Genomic DNA, 19,942 nt, shown 5'->3' on the forward strand with positions numbered 1-19,942 from the left:
ATAATAATAATAATAATAATAATAAGCATACATATTACATATAAATACATACAAATTAAAAATAATAAATAAATAATTAAGGCTCAATAATATTGTAATTCTATACTGTCATACATATATTACAGATAAAGTATGCCCAATTTTAGGGCCTTTCTATTGGTACAATATACTGTATAATAGTTTTTACAAACAATGGAAAATCTTCATAATTTTTTACAATTAAAGTAGAGTATATATACAGTATGTATAAAGGATTACAAGTGTCAATATAGTTAAAATACCTTATTCTCAAAGTGTGGCAAAGGTAAAGAATCCAAATACATGTTTAATCTTGGTAAAACAATATTTTTTGAGTTTTTTAGTCTCTTTTCTCACAAATTATTTTACAGCTCTACCTATAATTACAATTACATTACAAAAAATTTTTTTTTTTCTGCTAATGCTTATTTTGACAGGAAATGAAAATGACACGTTCTCTTCTCTCTCGGCACATATTTAAAAAAAATTATCTTGCTTATTGTTTATATGGTTTCTAAGCAGCTTTTTTGATACATTCAAATGTTATGATTTACTATTCTTTTAAAGTTATATTGAATTCAGCCATTCAAGTCAGTCAAAGTTTGTCTGATTTCAAAATACCATTTTGGAATACAGTTGTGTATTTTTCCATGTGTGTGCTATAAACTGTCTCTGTAGGACACATACACATAACACTAGTTTTGGTTATTGGAAGTTAAAAATGTGTCACTCAGGCAGGTTTATATATACAACATAGACATAATTACTTGTAGACATAATTACATAGACATAATTACTTGTAGACATAATTACATAGACATAATTACTTGAATAAGACCTGCATTAAAGCTGTGTTATTTACCTGAAGTGCATAGTCCGTCTTATTGAGTCATGTAGTTTTGTACCTGGCAGTCTTTCCTCCCTGCAGTCATTAGACAGATTTAATAGGACCTTTTTTACTTTTACAGCACAAACCACACGTCTGAAAAGCTACATTTTAAGACCTTTTTATTTCTGCTACAACTACAAATTGTTAAAGATAGATCTACAGACGTCTGTTCGTCCTCATAAAGAGCAAGCACATTTCCTATTATCCATGTCAGGGCGTGTAATTAGTGTAGTGCAGTCCATTGTCCCCTGGCCCCTGGTCAGAAATCACGGCTGGTTTAATGGCAGGAGGTTAACCGGTGTGTCTTACGTGTTCCTCTCAAGTCCTCCACACTCCCACTGTCTGGGTCATTTTCTGCCCCGCCAGCTTTACCGCCGACTATCTCCAGCGCACCACGTCTAAATATGTCCCCCTTGTGTGACGAGTAAATCAGTCCCCTGGCGCTGGCTGGCTCAGAGAGGCACCTCGGGAGGATGAACCGGATCATAAAACACCACCACAGTCTGACTTTTTATGGCCGCTAATGTTGTCTTTTATGTACTGTTGTATTTGTCAGAACCAAGGCAATCAATAAAGTCACATATAATCTAACTGGTTGACTTAAATTATGTCGTATAGTTAAAAAATGTTTTGATTGAATGCGCACACAAGGTAAAGGTTAAGATGGGTCCTACATACAAGTTCTTGGGCCTTACATGGCACGTACAAACCCTCTTTTTAAGGACCAACTCGTCACATACTGATGCTTTGTCAGACCCCTTGGCATCACCTTCTAATTCCCTGGTTTGCCCAAGTAATGGTCACAGCAAACACGTATATTGTGAATTACATTGAAAAAAGTTAGGTTAAGGAAAACCATCCTGGTTGGGCCTGAAATAATTAGCAACAACATTTTACGACAAGTAAAACATAAACATCGTAACATAAAAAAACATGTAAATCACACTCACGTTACTTCAAAGTAACTCAAGGACTTTTTGCGACACCGGTCTCATGGTTCAAAGACCTGTGTTTAAAATTATTTTTTTATTCTAATTCTTTGTAACATAAGTAAGAAAAACATAACATTACATCAAAGTACCCCGACAACATTGTGGGACATGAACACTGGTCTCCTGGTTGAAAGTGTGTGTTTGCAAAAAAACGTTTTATTCTTATTCTTTGTAACTCTCCTGGTTTACCTTGTAGTTCCTTGAAAGCCTGGTGCGTCTCATACAGGATGCCTTGCTAGGATTCAGGTTAATAGCTAATGCCAAATGTTGTGGACAAACTTATAAAATCTTTAATTTTCGTTCACTTTTGTCGTACTTTTTCTACCCGTCACTCTGGGGATGAAATAAGACGAAGCAGAATAAAGTTGATTAGCCGCTTGTTTGCACTCAATGTTCCTCTGGCACATTCTGAAATATTTATCCACTTTGGCTCGTTCATCTATGACCGCTTTTTCTTCTACAGCAGATGAAAGAATCATAAGTAGGTGGTCTAGTGCCCCCCACCTGACAGCAAGGATCCTAATGTATGACTTCACCCATTGTCCCAAAGTAACTTCAAAACACATGACGTAATTTAAAGCCATTATCTCATTTAAATTGAAGCTCTTTCGAGTTAAATCCCAAGGCAAAAGTAGTCAGACCGTTAGCGAATCCCATTTTATATACTTTCAAATAGTGTTTAATACAGAACCCTTTAAATGTTTCAATATGGCTGCAGCACTGGATGAATTGGGGTCTGCTTTTCTTCCCCGGTCGCCATGCGTAAAGTTATAAAAGGGGGGTAACCACAGCGTGGTAGTTTGCCAAAGTCATTTTCTCGGTAGGAATGTATGGGAGAATTAGCGTGGTGGAACCCTGTTTAAGTCACGATTCATCGTGAGGTGGGAATATCCGGCTGCTGCCGCCACTGCCTTGCTTCAGGACGTCTGGTCACTTGTGGTCGCATGCAGCGTAGCTGGGTCATAACGGATTACACGCTATCAGGATTATGTAATCAGATTACAAATATAAATGACTCTAATCAGATGAAATTACGTTTGGAAAATGTGTTCAATGAAATCACCGTCAAGGATCACTTGTTTTCATTTTCATATTATGTTAATAATAGCATGTTTTGTCTACTGAATATACAAGTAAGTATAAAAGTAAGTTACTCCCTTTCATGTCAATTTTGTTAATGGTGATTTGACCAATATTTATTTGGGGATTTAAAAAAAAAAAAAAAAAGATGATTTATGGATAATGGCGTTTTTATTACTTTTTTATTTACATTGAAAATAAAAGATGAACATAAAACAGCAGCAATAATAGAAGTCAATTATTAACAGTGTGGAGAAATGTTGCCAAAAAATAGACACATCCAACATGAAATTATTCAAATATGATATACAGTTTTAAAATCAGGCAGCAAACCAGATTTCACTGATTCAAGATGATCCCACCAACGTAACAGGGACTCTGTTTGAGGCTTGGTGTTCTGATCGGATTATTTCTGCTTGGAGGAGCTGACCGCAGCCTCTCAGGATTCTGGGAGATGAGGTTTCAACACTGTGGAAAATACTACATACGACAGCAGGATAGTTGGAAAGTTAGCAGCAGGATCATTTACTCTTTATTTTTGTAGAGCACTTTACATCTGTGGAAAATCCAGAATCAGTAATAATAATGTGGCGTATGCTGCACTTCAGAAACAAACAGAATCTGTGTCTGTTCCTTATGTACATCCAACTAAAATACTGCTAACAGGGCTTAGCAGACACACTTTACAATATAATGTAAATAGTTCTGCAGGTATTTTGATCATAAACCAAAGTATTTGATACGTTGACATTTTGGCCTAATGATAGCACTCGATTAAAGTATCATACCTCATAGCAATCTGTCCAATAGTTGTTTAGACTTTTCCCTTTAAAAACCATTGGTGTACATCATCTGGGAATCATGATTGCCCGTCTAAAATGTGGTATCAATTTATCAAGAGATGTTTCACAGGATCAGTGGAAACTTTAACATGCTAACGTGCTAGAGGAAACGTCAGAAGGTTACCATTACAGCATTAAGGCTGGATTATGCTTCCGCGTCGACACAACGCAAGGGGGCTTGCGGACCCCTTACGTCCTTGCGGACCCCCCTTATGTCAACGCAAGGGCCTGACGTGTGCCTCCCAAAAATCCTCGACGCGCGTCGAGGCGACGCAACATCAACGCAGCGGCATTGGCTGTGATTGGTCCGCTAACTACATCCGCTGGAGACCGCTATCCGGTTTCCACTCATAAACACCGCCATTTAAACTTTTAAAAGGCTACTTTTATTGTTTTCACCTCGTTTTATTGTTTGCACCTTCTCGCTTTTGCACAAAGAAATAAAACACCAAGTTCTGAAAAATTGTGGACGTTTAAAGCCGGAAAGTAAACAAATAGGCTATAACGAAGCTTACGATGATATACGCCAAGAGTCTCGGTCGGTCGGTCAGTCTTTACAAAAACCATAGCGCCCTTTACCGGTGTGGCTTTGAATTGCATTTCGACACGTAAACCCAACGCAGAACCATCACGGTCTCCCAGCAACTGCGTGGCCGTTGCGTTGCCGTTGCGTTATCACTACGCGGAAGCATAATCAAGCCTTTAGGATTCATCCTCTGGTAACCATGAACACCTCTTTCTTGGAAATCCAACCAACCAACAGACTTAGTCTGGAGCAAAGTGGTGGACCAACAGACTGACTGACCGTCCGACGGAATAACAGACCATCAGACCGACTGACCGACCAACAACTCTCACTATGATACTCAATATTCCTGGTCAACACATTTTGGTAAACAGAAAATAAGTTGTTTTAGTAATATTAATCCAGGGAATAAAACATTCCTCATCTAAAGCTGCATTCATGTGTTTGTTCATTGTGGTCTTGACTTTACAGAAACACCTTTTGAAATCTTGATAACACGCGTAGCGGTGACTCAACTCCTTTTTTCCCTTCGCATCTACGCTTTATTTTCAAGATGAATAGCGAACAAAGACTCTCACACAAACGTACATGTTTTTCAAGTACCGTGTTCCTGCTCAGCTGCATCCTGACGTCAGGTGGTACAAGCGGCCCTCCAAGCTGTCCATTCTGAAGCCTTTCCTCCCATCGACCCTGCTTCACTTTGATTTTCTTCTTATCATTACCTCCCCCTCTCTTCACTCCCTCCATCCTGACGTTACCTCTGCCCGGTGTGTCCCCCCTCTGGACTTTTACCCCCCACTCACTTTGCCTTTCTCTTATCTCTCTCTCTCCCTCGTCTGTCGCGTCCCTCTCATCTCAGTCCTATCAGTGGCCGTCCAGGCGGCCGGATTTCCCCTGTGATGGAAACACGCTGTGGCTCATTTGTATTGTTCCAGCAGTTCTCTTCTCAGTTAAATCTCAGAGTGCGCTCTGTGATTGCGTCGGTCGTGAAAAGTTACGCCGCCTGCCAAAGCGCCGCACGTGAACAAAGGACAAGCACAAGTGTAAAGTCAATGAATCATGAAATAAAAAACCCACAATTTTTTCTTTATGTCGAACCGAACATCCCTGGAGGTTCGCAGGGTGAAATCGGGGGGGATGGACCGTTGCACGCTCACAATGGTCTTAGTGTTGTTTCAGCTGTTTTATGAAGTCCAATAGATTGTGTATTGGACTGACACGTCTGGGTTTAGCTGTAATATCAGTGCATGATTTCTAAAGGGATCTAAACATTATGTGAGACACAAAGCAGCAGGAGTGTGTTTGCACCAATATTTAGAACGACAGCAAAGTGATTCCCAGGTAGGGCGACTTCTATCCCAGGTTTTTGTTTTCATTAGCCATGTAACCATGTAAGATTAGAAGCAACATTGTCGTTTTTGGAAAAAAAGGAATATTTTGTACATGTAGACAAAAGATGAGACTAAATAGCTGGTATTTTAATTAAACAATTATGTCGATGCACCTTTCAATAACAGTAGCTTCATCCAAACCTCCTTTGTTCTTCCATGTTACACATCTTTCATTCTGCCTGATTGCTTCTTCTTTTATACACACACACACACACACACACACTCGTCCTCACACATTCACAAAATTGCAGCAGACATTTTTTTTTTCTTCATGAAAAGGGAAAGATGTGACTAAATGACAAACGTCCCTCTCTCCTTTCTGGATTTACGATGTGGTATAAAAGCCGGAATCATTGTGTTTGATGATCACACACACACACACACACACACACACACACACACACACACAGCGAAGCTCCTTGAGTGATGTCTCATTGTGACGCCCTTCACCAAGTGCAGAATGAGTGCTTGATGCCCGTCTTCGACAGGGATTTTCAGGCGCTGTGTTTTAATTAATTTGCCCATAAAATGAGCCGTGATTCCCAGCAGCCACTCTGGCACCCTCAGCCACAAAAGGACTTTATTAGCTTTGACAATGAATCGTCGCTAACTACCCAGACTAATCACATCTTAGATTTATTGGTCAGAATCATATGGAATATCGATTGGCTCTCCCTCGTTCTGACCCTTTCAGTGCGCCGTAACTCACCCCGGCCAGTGTGCGATGACATCATCGGGTAAGGGTGGGCACACTGCAGGGTTCTTTGACTTTTTTTTTGCTTTTTATCGTGGCCAAGAGAGAAGCAGGCGAACAACTTTAGTTAAAGGCTCACATAGACCAGGATCTGTATGTTAGGGGGGGGGGGGGGGGGGGGCTGCTTGTCTGCGTGCGTTTTTTTATTTGTTGTCTCAGAGTAATTTAATCTATGAGAGTGAGTCTGGACCTCATTATGTAAATGAAATAACCTCATCAAGAAAAAAAAAGAGCCACAGAGACACACACACACACACACACATACAGGCAGTTAAAGTAAAGGGCCTTTTTGACGCCGCATAACAGGTTGCGTGTGTGTGTGTGTGTGTGTGTGTGCACTCAGAGACCCGTATGAGTCCTCAGCTGGCTCTGTTCAGCCTGTAACAGGGAGGTGAGTGTGTGAGTGTGGTCACCAGGGAGAATGATCGATAGCTATTAAAACCCACCAGTGCCTGGATCCAGATGGAGGACTAGCTACGTGTGTGTGGGACACTGTATGGCAGCAGTTCCACTCCATTTACCTTTGCAAGTTAGGAGACCTCAACAACCGCACAAGGTGTGTGTGCGTGTGTGTGTCTGTGTGTGTGTGTGTTTGTTTGTTTTAGTATGTCTTGGGGGCTGCATTTGTGTTGTTTGTGTGTGTGTGTGTGTGTGTGTGTGTGTGTGTGTGTGTGTGTGTGTGTGTGTTTGTTTTAGTACGTCTTGGGGGCTGCATTTGTGTTGTTTGTGTGTGTGTGTGTGTGTGTGTGTGTGACTGGGAGATTGTCTGTGAGTGTTTGGACTTGCTGGTTATTCTAGTCTGGCTTTTCAGAGGCAATAAAAAACACTAAAGGGAGTAGAACGGGGGGAGGAAGGGGAGGCAGTTTCGTCAAACAGCAGTTTCTGTCCGAGGTTGAGAGCTACAAATGGCGTATGAGCGACACAGCAAGTTTTAAGTCATGCAGGACTTTGAACCAGGAGACCTCTGTTCGGCTGTTGTTGAGGTTTTTTTTTAAGTTACATCACTGTTGTACTTAAGGTATGTTCACTGAACAGCTACTACTTTACTCAGACGAGGACCTAACACTTGTTTCTATTTTTTCACTCTTACTTTTTCGGCAATGATTTGTTGTGGTTACTTTCTTTCGACAAATGTACTTATTGTAAGTCGCTTTGGACCAAAGCGTCTGCTAAATGCCCTAAATGTAAATGTACATCGTGTTTTCCCAAACTGGTCGCCAAAATGAAGTTCTTACACAACGAAACCCTTTTTTAAGGTGAAACGTGTCTTGTCGTGGATTACTCTTGACGTATCACAACTTGTCATGTCCACACGTATCAAAACAATCTTTTTCACCCAGTTTTCCTTGGCCGGCAAATTTGCTACAGATTTGCTAGTTTTAAAGTAGCAGATTTGCTACTTTATTATAGTTGTCATAGAGGAAGTAAACACGTTGCTTAACCGGATGTTTGCCGTTGCTATGACAACAAGTGAAAGCTACCGCTAGCGTCTTAGCCCAACCATCCGATTAAAAAACACCCATAAGATGACAATTTGGCCTCATATAAACGCAAGAAGCGTTTTTGTTTGAATTTGTGTCAAAGTTCTAATCTAAGTTTTTTTTCACCAACCTAATCAAACTACACACAAACTTGCTGCCAAAACCAAACTGTGTAGTTTGTTCATTAACCAATTTTTTCAATGTTAACTGTTGTCGTAAACGTAATTGTTAGTGCAGTTTGGTTGTATGGGAGCGTAGTTTGGTTGCCGGGTTGTGTTTTCTGTACCGAAGTTTCCGATTTACTCGGTTTACATTCTTATTGAAAGCCCAAGCCTAATTTTTTTTCTGAACCTAATTGCAGCTGTTTATCGGTAACGATGTGGCTTGAAGTCACACGCGAAAAAAGACCAAATGTGTTATCATGACGCACAAAATATCGTTAAAACATTCATACGCCATCCCATGACATCAGGTTGTTCACGGAGGAGAAGAGATGGCTTTTATAACATAACTTACTGCCCGGTGAATATTTTGTTTGATTATATTTGGGCTCTATTGGATATTTGATCAGGATAAGTGAACTAGATCTTGCAGACTGCCATGAAACAAGAGACAACTGTCTTTCTCCTCTTCTCGCTTTCTCCCTCTATCTCTCATGTTTGTGCACAGATCGTCCTCACCACCCTCCTCTGAGACCGGTATGAAACCTGATCACGGATCAATACTGAGTGGTGTTATGGTTGTAGGGGAGGAGGAGCAGACTCTGATGCTCATCTGGCTGTTGGACGAGGGAACACTTTTTATGGAGCACTGAGACCATGAAAAATACTTCTTTCTGATGATGACCACAACACATCAAACATGTGTATATAACGGTTTTGAAAATATATGTGATTTTGATATTAGGGGCATTCATCATTTTATCGTTATTTTGATTACGATGATTTTTGATTATGGTTTATTTTCACAACATTTTCTAATGTAAAACATGATTTTTCCGTTGTCATGTATGAAAATACCAAAAATACACTACTTTATAAGAATGATTTTGTCCCGGCCTTTCAATCCATCTTGGATGGTTGCAGTTTCCACTCTATAGACTGTTGCACAACAGCTTGGGACAATGTTTAATTCCTGTCAGCTTATGTCATTGTCGGGGTCCAAAATGACAGAACATGCTATCGTTTAGCATACTTTTGTGTAAATTAAGTATTTCTGATGCACTGAAATGTTATTACCAGGTCCAGGGATGTTACGATATAGGATATTATCGCATATCAGGATAAAAAAAAACAATTTTAAGAGTTTAAATTGGCAGTCCATAACAGTGTAACTATGTTTTTTAAGTTAATATCTATCAAAGAGTCACATTTCATTACTGCTGACTCACAATGGAGGATCAACAGCCAGAGAAAGAAGACCATTCAACTTCCAGTCCCAAGAAAAAGAAACAACAAACTAATGGAAGTGAAGAAGGAAAGTAATCAAGAAGCAAAGTGACCGCATACGAGGGAAAATGACGGACCTACTTTCAGTGTGGAGCATTTAAAGGCATCATGCAGATAAGAGAAGGTCGACACTGTTGGGAGACGAGGTCCCAAAGGCTCGCCTGCAGTTCCATCTACCGCCAGAGAGGCCGCTAGAAGAAACGCCTCTCAAATGTTGTTTACAAATATGTTGCACCGAGCAGCTCCGCCATTGTTTCTTATACTACCGCATTGCATTGTGGGATAATTATGCTAGTGTTCAGTGTTTTCAAACTGTAATATTTAGGCAGAAATAGGTAGAATTAGTTTAATGTTAAGATTTTGGACGTACCAGAAAAAATCGAAATAAATACGCTTATAATGTACTAATCTCGTTAGTGTGGAATTCTCCACCATTCACATACACTGACAGGAAGTAAACTGTGACCCATTTGGAGTGTGTGAACTGTGAAAGGTCTATTGGAAAATACTGGACTCAGATGACAGGACTCATGTCATCCATAGGTTTCCCCTAATTGGAACAATGTGCTGTGAATATTATCAGATATATTATTGACGCAAGAAACCCACAGGAGACCTTCTCGCTCTCCTTGTTCAAGTGTGTGTGTGTGTGTGTGGGTGTGGGTGTGTGTGTGTGTGTGTGTGTGTGTGTGTGTGTGGGTGTGGGTGTGTGTGTGTGTGTGTGTGGGTGGGTGGGTGTGTGTGGGTGTGTGTGTGTGTGTGTGTGGGTGGGTGTGTGTGTCCTAGAAAGACAAGCTGTTCAACTCATTTCTTGACAAAGTGATGAACTTGTTCTTTCCCCCATATCACATATTTTCCCCTCCTCCCTGGATCTCGGGTGTCATTGAAGAGAGATTACAGCTAATAAACATGCTGGTTGTCCTGTTGCCGTGCCAACGCAGCAACAAATATTTGGAGCTATGTGGCACCTTTGCACCAACATTCCAGGATCTGTTGTTTTGGAAAGTTCCTCTGTCAGTCGTCTTTCTCTCCTTCTTTCTGTGGCTCTCCGTCCAACATTCAGCCCTCCCTCTCTCTCTCTCCCTCCCTCTCTCTCTCTTTCTCTCTCTCTCCTCTCTCTCCCTCCCTCTCTCTCCCTCCCTCTCTCTCTCCCTCTATCTCAGCCTCTCTCTCTCAGCCTCCCTCTCTCTCCCTCTCTCTCCCCCCCTCTCTCTCCTTCTCTCCCTCTCTCTCTCTCTCCTTCTCTCCCTCTCTCCTTCTCTCCCTCCCCCTCTCTCTCTCTCTCCTTCACTCCCCCCTCTCTCTCTCTCCTTCTCTCCCTCCCTCTCTCTCTCCTTCTCTCTCTCTCTCCCTCCCTCTCTCTCCCTCTCTCTCTCTCCTTCTCTCCCCCTCTCTCTCTCCTTCTCTCCCTCTCCCTCTCTCTCCCTCCCCCCCCTCTCTCTCTCCTTCTCTCTACCCCCCCTCTCTCTCTCCCTCTCCCTCCCCCTCTCTCTCCCTCTCTCTCTCTCCCCTTCACTGTCTCCCTCCCTCCTTTCTGCCTCCCTCTAGATAAATGGACTCTTTGTCTCCTGGTAAAATGAACTTGAAAACAGTAGTCGGGACAAGTGGTTCTGTCTAACAGCAGGAACACACACACTAATCACTGACTGGAGATCAGGAGTCCTAAAACCAGGAGGCGTGTTTTAACATTTCGTCTCCAAGTCCGTGGATTTGTTTGAATTACATTACATTTTGTTCACAAATCATGCTTGAAAACTTCTTTAAAATCTTTAACTGTGAAGACTTTAGGTGTCACTTTGATTTGACCGCTTATCCTGTATTCAGGGTCGCGGGGGGGTGAAGGCAGGGTACACCCTGGACAGGTCGCCAGTCCATCGCAGGGCCGACATGTAGAGACAGACAACCATTCACACTCACATTCACACCTACGGGCAATTTAGAGTCATCAATGAACCTATCCCCATCCTGCATGTCTTTGGACTGTGGGAGGAAGCTGGAGAACCCGGAGAGAACCCACGCTTACACAGGGAGAACATGCAAACTCCACACAGAAGGAACCCGAACCGACCCAGGAATCGACCCCGCGACCCTCTCGCTCTGTGAGGTGACAGTGCTACCCACTACACCACCGTGCAGCCCCCTTTTCTCACGGCTTAATCAAAAAATCCTTGAAGCACCCACGGACGCTATGTGCTGCGAGGCCGAGAGCATGTTTTAGCTTCTTGACATTGGCTCCCTGCTTGTTTTAGGATTGATTTTGAGATTTTATTGATTACTTTTGAGGCTCCTCATGACCTGGCTCCAGTCCAGACTACATATCAGATCTTTTAATCCCCTAATTAACCTTTATGTTATTTAAGATCCACAGGAAGTGGTCTAGGATGAAAACTAAAGGGAGGTTTCAAGATCAAGACCCCGAGATTCTGAAACTACCTACTCGAGGAAATAAGGCTTTCTTTTAGTCTCTTCTTAAAACAGATTTTAATCAGAAAGCTGTTATACACAAATTATAGAGCATTACTTTTCACTTTGACTGCTTGTTACAATTTATTGTGCTACAAAATAGAAACAACAATAAATATAAAACATGATTTAACTATAATAACTATATAACTATAATAACATAATGTGCACTTCTTCTTTTGTAACAAAAATTCAGTTTGCAGTTCATATTTTACGTGTTGTGCAAGACTTTTACTTGCACTGATAAAACTGGACATTGTAATGTTTTATGTCTGTAAGAAATGCAAGCTTGTAGCTGTGAGTTTCAGAGCAATAAGACCGAGGTGACAGATACGAACTTCCCCTAACCGACGTGCTGCTTCGATTTCAGTTCAAGCTCTCCTTCCTGTTCTGCGCCGAATCTCAACCAGCCAATCAGTTAATCATTAGATCGAGTCACGACTTGGCCGAGTCTGATCGATTCTCTGAGCCTGAAATCCGAAACTTCTGACAAGTGATATACAAGCGATGCCTGGGAATGTGCCATGCCTGAGGATTTACCTGCAGGCTCGCACACACACACACACACACACACACACACACACACACACACACACACACACACACACACACACACACACACACACACACACACACACACACACACACACACACACACACGCACACACTCAATGCACACAGTCCTGCAGCACGTCTCTATGCTGATGGAAGCCATGAGCAGCGGAGCTCTGTGAGGCATCCGGCTCATCCGGTCTCTTACGACTCATCCTCAGGGTTTCACACCACGATGCAACGTGTGTGTGTCTCCACAATATGAATCGTCTAGTAAAATATGAAATGACCCCGCGTCATTGATCCCTGTACAGACAAGAAGTTTGGTCTGAACTTACCAAGAGAGTCAGCTGGTGTAACTTGAGCTCTTTCTTCTGACCTGCGATCAGTGTTTTGGTCTTTGTCTTGCCTTAAACTCTAACGGTCGACATTTATTTACGCTCAAATCAGTAGACGTCTATTGCCCGTGTGTCTCTGAGTAATCGGTGTGTGATTACTATACCAGTAAGTGTGTGGAGGCGTGAGCGGATTGTGAGACAACGGGCCCTTGGGCACAGACACGCAAAAGTCCCCACCACATGTCCTACATAGCGACGAGGCATCGTTGTTTAGCCTCCGTTTGTTGTTTTGTTTCTCTTTGTGGTCATTACACGTCTCTCTGTGCTTTTGAGTCTCTTTGTGGTCGTTTTGCGTCACTTCTTAATTGTTTGGCTCTTTTTGTAGTTATCTTGTTTTCTCTGGTTGTGTTGCCACTTCTATAGTCTTTGTAGTTGTTTCGTGTCTTTTTGTGGTCATTCTGTGTCTCTTTGAAGTTCCTTTGTGTCTCTTTGTGGTAATATTGTGTCTCTCCTTGCCTCTTTGCAGCTGTCTTGCATGTCTTTGTAGTTGTTTTGGTCCTTGTTTAGTTTCTTTTAGTGTCTTGTTTTGTTTCTGTGTTGTTGAGGCTATTCATTACTATGAATAGATTCATTACTACTATTAGACTCAATTCATTACTCCTATCTTATTTAAGTTCTTAGAAGAGCTAGCAATCTTGCAGCATGTATTGTGTGTGTGTGTGTGTGTGTGTGTGTGTGTGTGTGTGTGTGTGTGTGTGTGTGTGTGTGTGTGTGTGTGTGTGTGTGTACATCATTTGAGTTTGAGGTGGCTGCGATCAGTGACTGTGTGGAATGCACTTCCGCCCTCTCGACCAATGATTAATCTGTATTTACTCAGTGTAGCTCGGGGCACTCTGGCCGTGAGAAATCTTTCCCAATTTACCTCTCTACTTTAGGACACTAGTCTGTGTGTGTGTGTGTGTGTGTGTCTGTGTGTGTGTGTGTGTGTATGTGTGTGTGTGTGTATGTGCAGTCAGACTGGTTTGTCAGAGAGGAACAGAAAAAAAAAAAGTCTCAGTCGAAACTGACATGCACATATACGCACATGCTCTCGCGTTTCGCTCGAAACACACACGGGTTGATTGAGTGAGCGGTTGGAATCCTGTCTGCACTTAAAGTCCTGCCTCTATCTCAGAAGGTTAAGGGCTATATGGCTCTTATCACACACTGAGATTGTGCATGTGTGTGTGTGTGTGTGTGTGTTTGTATAACCCTGTGCACAAGTGTGTGTGTGTGCATGTGCATGTTTGAGAAAACACAGACTGGCCCATGGGACTGTTCAGGCTGTGTGTTTTGGCTCCGTCAGGCAGACCATTACTATGGCGTCGAAGGTCAGGTGGTCCAGCCAGAAGGCCCAGATAGACTTGTGTGTTGGATTGAGGTATGCGGCCCTGATGAAAGGCCTCTCTGGGAAGCCGATGTGCACCTCCTTGGCTCCCGTAGGGGTTTTTGTCGGAGATTCTCAAAAAGCTTAAAAAAAAAGCTGCCTTGAGTCAGCCCACCCTCAGGTTTTATACCTGCTACTCCCTGAAATAAAGCATCCTAGAGAAACACTCACCTGCGTTGAAGAGATCACAAGCAGCTGTATAAACTCTGGCAATGTGCGTTAATATATGAACACAGGCTCTCAAGCCGATCCTCCTTTTCCCAGATGGCCGAGCAGCTGCTATTGACATTGGCAGCCATGTTGTTCAGCAAGGAAATAAGCGTCCAGTACTTTCACGTAACACACAGGCATATGTTTAACATGGAATCGCAATATTGAAGAACAAACAAGGTCAAGAGACTGACTGAATGTGTTGTTAGAACTCATAATGACGTCTACTGTCACGTGGTGATCATAGACATGGTGACGCCACCAGTTGGTTTGTGGACTCCCGTTTTGAAGGCTTGAGTTCGCCTTTTTCGGCCGTCGCCATCTTGGATTTCTGCAAACAGTTGATTTTCAACTGAAGTGATCATATTTGAACAGCGGAGGAGCGACGGGTGGATCTGACAAAGACAAGTGGATCTGGATCTGGATCCATCTGGATTCTGGTGTGAAGCTGCTAACAAAGTTAGCTTCATAATTCAAGGTCAACTTTACAGCTAAGTGTTAAAGTCATTTTAATAGCTAACTAGCATTGGTAGCATGGTAGCGAGCGGTCAATCACATGGTAGCCCCGACCTAAAGCATCCCCTGCTTTCTGGTCTATTTGACTGTAAATGGACCATTATTCTCTAAATGAACATCATGCTAGATTGAAGAAGACTTGAATCTAGAAATAGAGACCATAAACTCATGTTTACAATGTTTACTGAAGCAATAAATCAAGTGAGAGTCATTTTATCAAGCACAGTTCTTTCTTACGACCAGTAGAGTCGCCCCCTGATGGCCAGTAGAGAGAATGCAAGTCTAAGGCACTTCAGATTTGGCTTCACTACTCTGAACTCAGAGGTTGCTGCCTGGTCATGTTGATTAAATAAACTACAGTTAAAACCATATTAATAATAATGCTGATGCTTCTAATAGTCTACTGATGATGCTGATGCTATCTACTAAGCATCCTGCAGGTTACCTGAGGTCGCCATGCAGCCCGGCTGACCCACTATCTCGCTTCCACTCCTCTCATTGTCTCTCTCTCTCTCCTTCAGCACCGCCTCTCCTCCTCCTTCAGTCTTTTCATCAGGTGTCTTCTTTTTTGTTGTTGTTGCAGGCTGTCTTAATAATGCATGTCCAGAGGTCTCCATTTCTCTCAGCATTGTTTTCTGTCTCTTTGAATCCAGGTCAACAACCAAGAGAATCTTGGGTAATGGATTCCTCTGTGGTTCTGAGCAGCTTCCTGGTTTCTGCACGCAAAGGTTATCGTGCAGATTTATCACGCGCCTTCGGCTTTACTCGGATCTGTTTGGTCTGCGAATCGTTTAAAATTCTCACTTTTTTGGAGGTCCTAACAGTCTAAGGGTGCTTTCACAAGCCAATCTTAAGTCTGTTTTTATCAAACTCTGGTGCGGTTTCATTTGGGCAGCTGGGAATGCAGTAATTGTACTCTGGTGTGGACCAAAAACAACCGGTCCCAGACCGCTTGCGAGAGGTGGTCTTGAACCGTTTCCAAGTCAACTTTGTTTGCAGCGAGAGCACAATCTGATCCAACAGCAGGAAGTGATCCAAAACACAGGCATTTGTTGAGATGGATGCAGGTAAAGAACAGGTTGACATGAGTGGTGGAGGACTAACTTGGAATTCTGCAGGAACTTGATGTTTGCTTGACATCTGGGCTGAGGAGAACAAAAAAGTAAATGCGAAATGAAGTCCACAAAAATGGTGACTTTTATAAAGTTCTGCACGATTAACTCGAGGAGAAGGCATCCATCCTCTTTCTCTTCATCTGTAAGCCATTAAAGCAGTACTTTTACATTTTGGGAAATACCCATTCGCTTTCTTGTCGAGAGTTAGATGAGAAGACCGACACCACTCTCAGTTAATTAACAAAATCTCACTACCAACACCTCTGTAGCGTACTAATAAAAGGTACCATGTGGAGTTTGTAAGCACAAGCGGCATCACAAAGTGTTTCTTCACGAGTCGGTTCCCGTATTTGTGACAGCATATATATTTATAGATACTCGTATTGGTGGTTTCACACTAGTCCACTGATTTAGAAGAACAAGAAGACTCTTTGCAAGTAAAGAATGTTGGTTTTGCTTCGCTGTGCTGAGATCAGCCCAATTTGTATCTCCATATCTCCACCACCATCCGTTGAAAATGACTTGTAGCCCGTCGCTCTGTCACTCGCAGTGCGAACACAACATCAGGTCGGCCCTGCGTGTCACATCCTTTCCGTGTTCAGACCCCCACGAGCTGTCGAGGCTGCAGGTGTGTGAAATAAACGCCGCATTTACGTTCGCCAGGACTTTCTCAGCTCGGCTATTATTTGTGAACAAATTAAAGCTAGTAGTGAAATGTGCCTGATTTGATAAATGCGCTTGAATTTGCTTAATTGTGTCGAAGCTGTCAAGCCTGCGTATCTGAATGGCATTTCCAGACTGATGTGCATTCAAACGGGCAGCGGGAGGAAGTCGATTTTGGCGTAATAGCCGCAAATGAGTGGGCCGACTGGCACTAATTACCCATTGTGCATGTGTGTGCATGTGTGTGTGTGTGTGTGTGTGTGTATGTGTGTGTATGTGTCAGAGTGTGAGTCTTTGACAGGCCGGGTAGTGACACCTATGATAACACAGCTGTGTCTTATTCCACCAGTTCTGGGAGTCATTACTGGAACTGAATGACTTTTTTTATTATAGCGTTTATATATATATAATATACATTTTCGTTTTTTTTATCTTCAATTTCTGCTTGTCTTCTTTCTGTCTAGTGGTGTGGGACGTAGAAACAGATGGAGGTGGTGGAGACAATGGACAGACGTCACTGTCAGACGACGTAGGAGCTCTCAGACACTCACACACTTTCAGTGAGCTCATCACAAACGCCCCGCTGTCTCTTGTGTGTCGGGGTGCCATGACGGGCAGCAGTGGGCGTGTGATGCTACAAGGGGGGGAGGGAGGATTCCACTGATTGCTTTTGACGTGCGTCCGCCCATCGTGTGTTTTTTTTTTGCGAGGGGACATATTTGTATGTGTGGTTTTCTGCACGGCGAAGAAGTGAAACCGGCGTCGCCTTGGAGACGCCACTGTCCTCTCTCTCTCTCTCTCTCTCTCTCTCTCTCTCTCGCTCTCTCTCTCTCTTACAAACGTGATATTCAGAGACCGAAAGAGCCCCTTCGTCACGTACTTGCAGGCCTCCTTGCTTCTGTTGATGAGTGCGCTTTATTTTGTAGCAACAAACCGCAGCTGTCTGAAGTTGAGGTTTATGGATTACATGTTTATGTGACAGTGACATTTAGATATTAAACATGAAGAACATAAAAACAAACAAAAAAACGTGCCAGGAATGCACCACTGCCCGGGAGGCCGACCTGTAGGGACAACAGAGTGTCGCAGATGCATATCACAGCCGTGCGCCGGGTTTTTAAGGTGTTCCTGCTGTTCGGCTGAGTGCGATGGATATGTTGAGGTGAACGATGCAAACAGATCCTTGACACGAGGACAGGCCTTGGTGGGTTCAGCCTTTCAAGAGCAGCAGGAAGGACTTACAATGAAACCACTCAGGCTGCTTCCTTTCTGTGCAGAGGCTCTGAAAAAAAGAGGCACAGTGCCAGTTTCTCCTCCTCTTAGCCCGAGGTGCGTTTTTTTTATAGCCAACTGCTGGAGAGTTTGGGAACATAGTAGTTTGATAGGCTGCTGACTGATTGATTGATGACTTTGTTTGTCACGGCCCTGCAAAAAGCAGTTCAGGTGTTACATTAGTGCATAATAAAAACACACCAAGGCCGGTTTGTCATATTCACAGCGCACGTAACGCGCCGAGCGCGCTTTCTTTTGGAAGAAAACGAGGGGGAAAAAAGGCACACACTCGAGTCATTGTGCTCGTGTGCACCTGAAAGCTGTGTTTATTTTCCCCGCTGCCGTACATGCGAGCTCTGCTTTACCGAGAGCCACTTCCTGAGGCTCTCTCTCTCTCTCCAAGCTTCCTGTCGGAGAAGTCAGAGGTTATCTGCGAACCCCCGCCCCCTTTCAACCCACACGGGTCCATGCAGCTGTTTCCTCAGATGATTATGGATTAGAATGACACACACACACACATTCTGGGATTTCAGGAAAAGGCCGCAAAACAAGCTACTGGAAGTAGCGAAGTAGTGGCGAAGTTTCCGTTCCTCGTTGGGAGGATGCTGATTTCTGTGTCTGATGTGTGGCCTCGCTACTCTCTCTTTGACATCAGTGTGGCTGCGTTGAAGGGGTGTGGTCCTGGTCTCGAGTCGAGGAGGAACCACTATATACGCCAAATGTGTGTGTTTGAACATCTGCTCCTCGTTGGCTTTGTTTTCCCTCCTCGGCTTGGCCCACCCTTGTAGTGGGTGTTGGACACCCCGAACTCTTCGGCTGTTTGTCCACGAAAAAAAGGGAGGAAGACGAGGGCTGGAGGGAGAGATGAGGAGAGAGAGTTTTCCCTCGCTCTTCTCTTCCTTCCCCCTTCAGAGATTCTCCCCGTCCAGCTCCCTCGAGGCAGCAGATGTCGGGTCCACATCCAGATGTTTTCTGTTTATCGCTCACTTTTTTTTCTTCGCAGCCTTTCGTTACAGTAAACATTTACAGAGGCGTCTCCCCCCCCTCCCCCCCCCCCCTCCTCCGCTGCCACGCTGCACGGCAACAGGAGGAGAGAGCGAGCGCCACGGCGACGCGAGAGAAACGAGACGGCGGCCGCGGAAAGAGTATCAAAGACGAGAAATCCAATGCCATCACACATCCACATGCTTGTTGCTGGGAGCGACAGCTGTTCCTGTCCTTTTGTAAGAGGAACGCACGATGCATCAACACACACACACACACACACACACACGCACACGCACACACGCACACGCACACATAGTTTCTGTCCTGGTCTGAGAACAACATCTTCCCTGTTGACTGTGTTGACTTTACAACAAGGAGAACGTTCTGACACGTCACATGCAGCCATTACACTCGCTGCTTACATAGCTGCAGTTCATTTCTCTGCAGCTCGTCTCGCTGTCCTGCAGCTGTCTGACCTCTCTGTCGTGCACAGAACAGAATCCCGAATTTTAACATTCGACTGCGACGTAATAACTCTGTCCTTGCACGCAACGGCGAGCGGGGGGGAAACGTTGGCTATTAATATTGAGCAACTCCGCTGCCAGATACTAATAACAAGACCATAAATAATAACTATCTGCATATCACCTGGCTTGTTCTGGCTTGGCAGTCGGATAGAACAGGCGGAGAGAAACAAGCACACATACCAGTGCAGAGACACGCAGGCGAACGCCCGTGCAAGCTTACACACCTTGGGTGCAAACATGTATACGATATCTGCGTGTGCATGCATTCCTACACATTAACAAATGTTGGATCTCTAAAAACAACATGAACCATTATTTTAGAACCCTATCTGTGAACTGGATATTCAACATTGCGCGTATATTTGGGGGTGTTTTCATGCTAAATCCCTCAAATGATTGCCAAGCAAACTGTATAAATGTGTATGAGGATTGTTGTTGATGGATTCCAAAAG

The sequence above is a fragment of the Eutrigla gurnardus genome (assembly GCF_963514095.1).
Source record: "Eutrigla gurnardus genome assembly, chromosome: 6".
Taxonomy (NCBI): domain Eukaryota; kingdom Metazoa; phylum Chordata; class Actinopteri; order Perciformes; family Triglidae; genus Eutrigla; species Eutrigla gurnardus.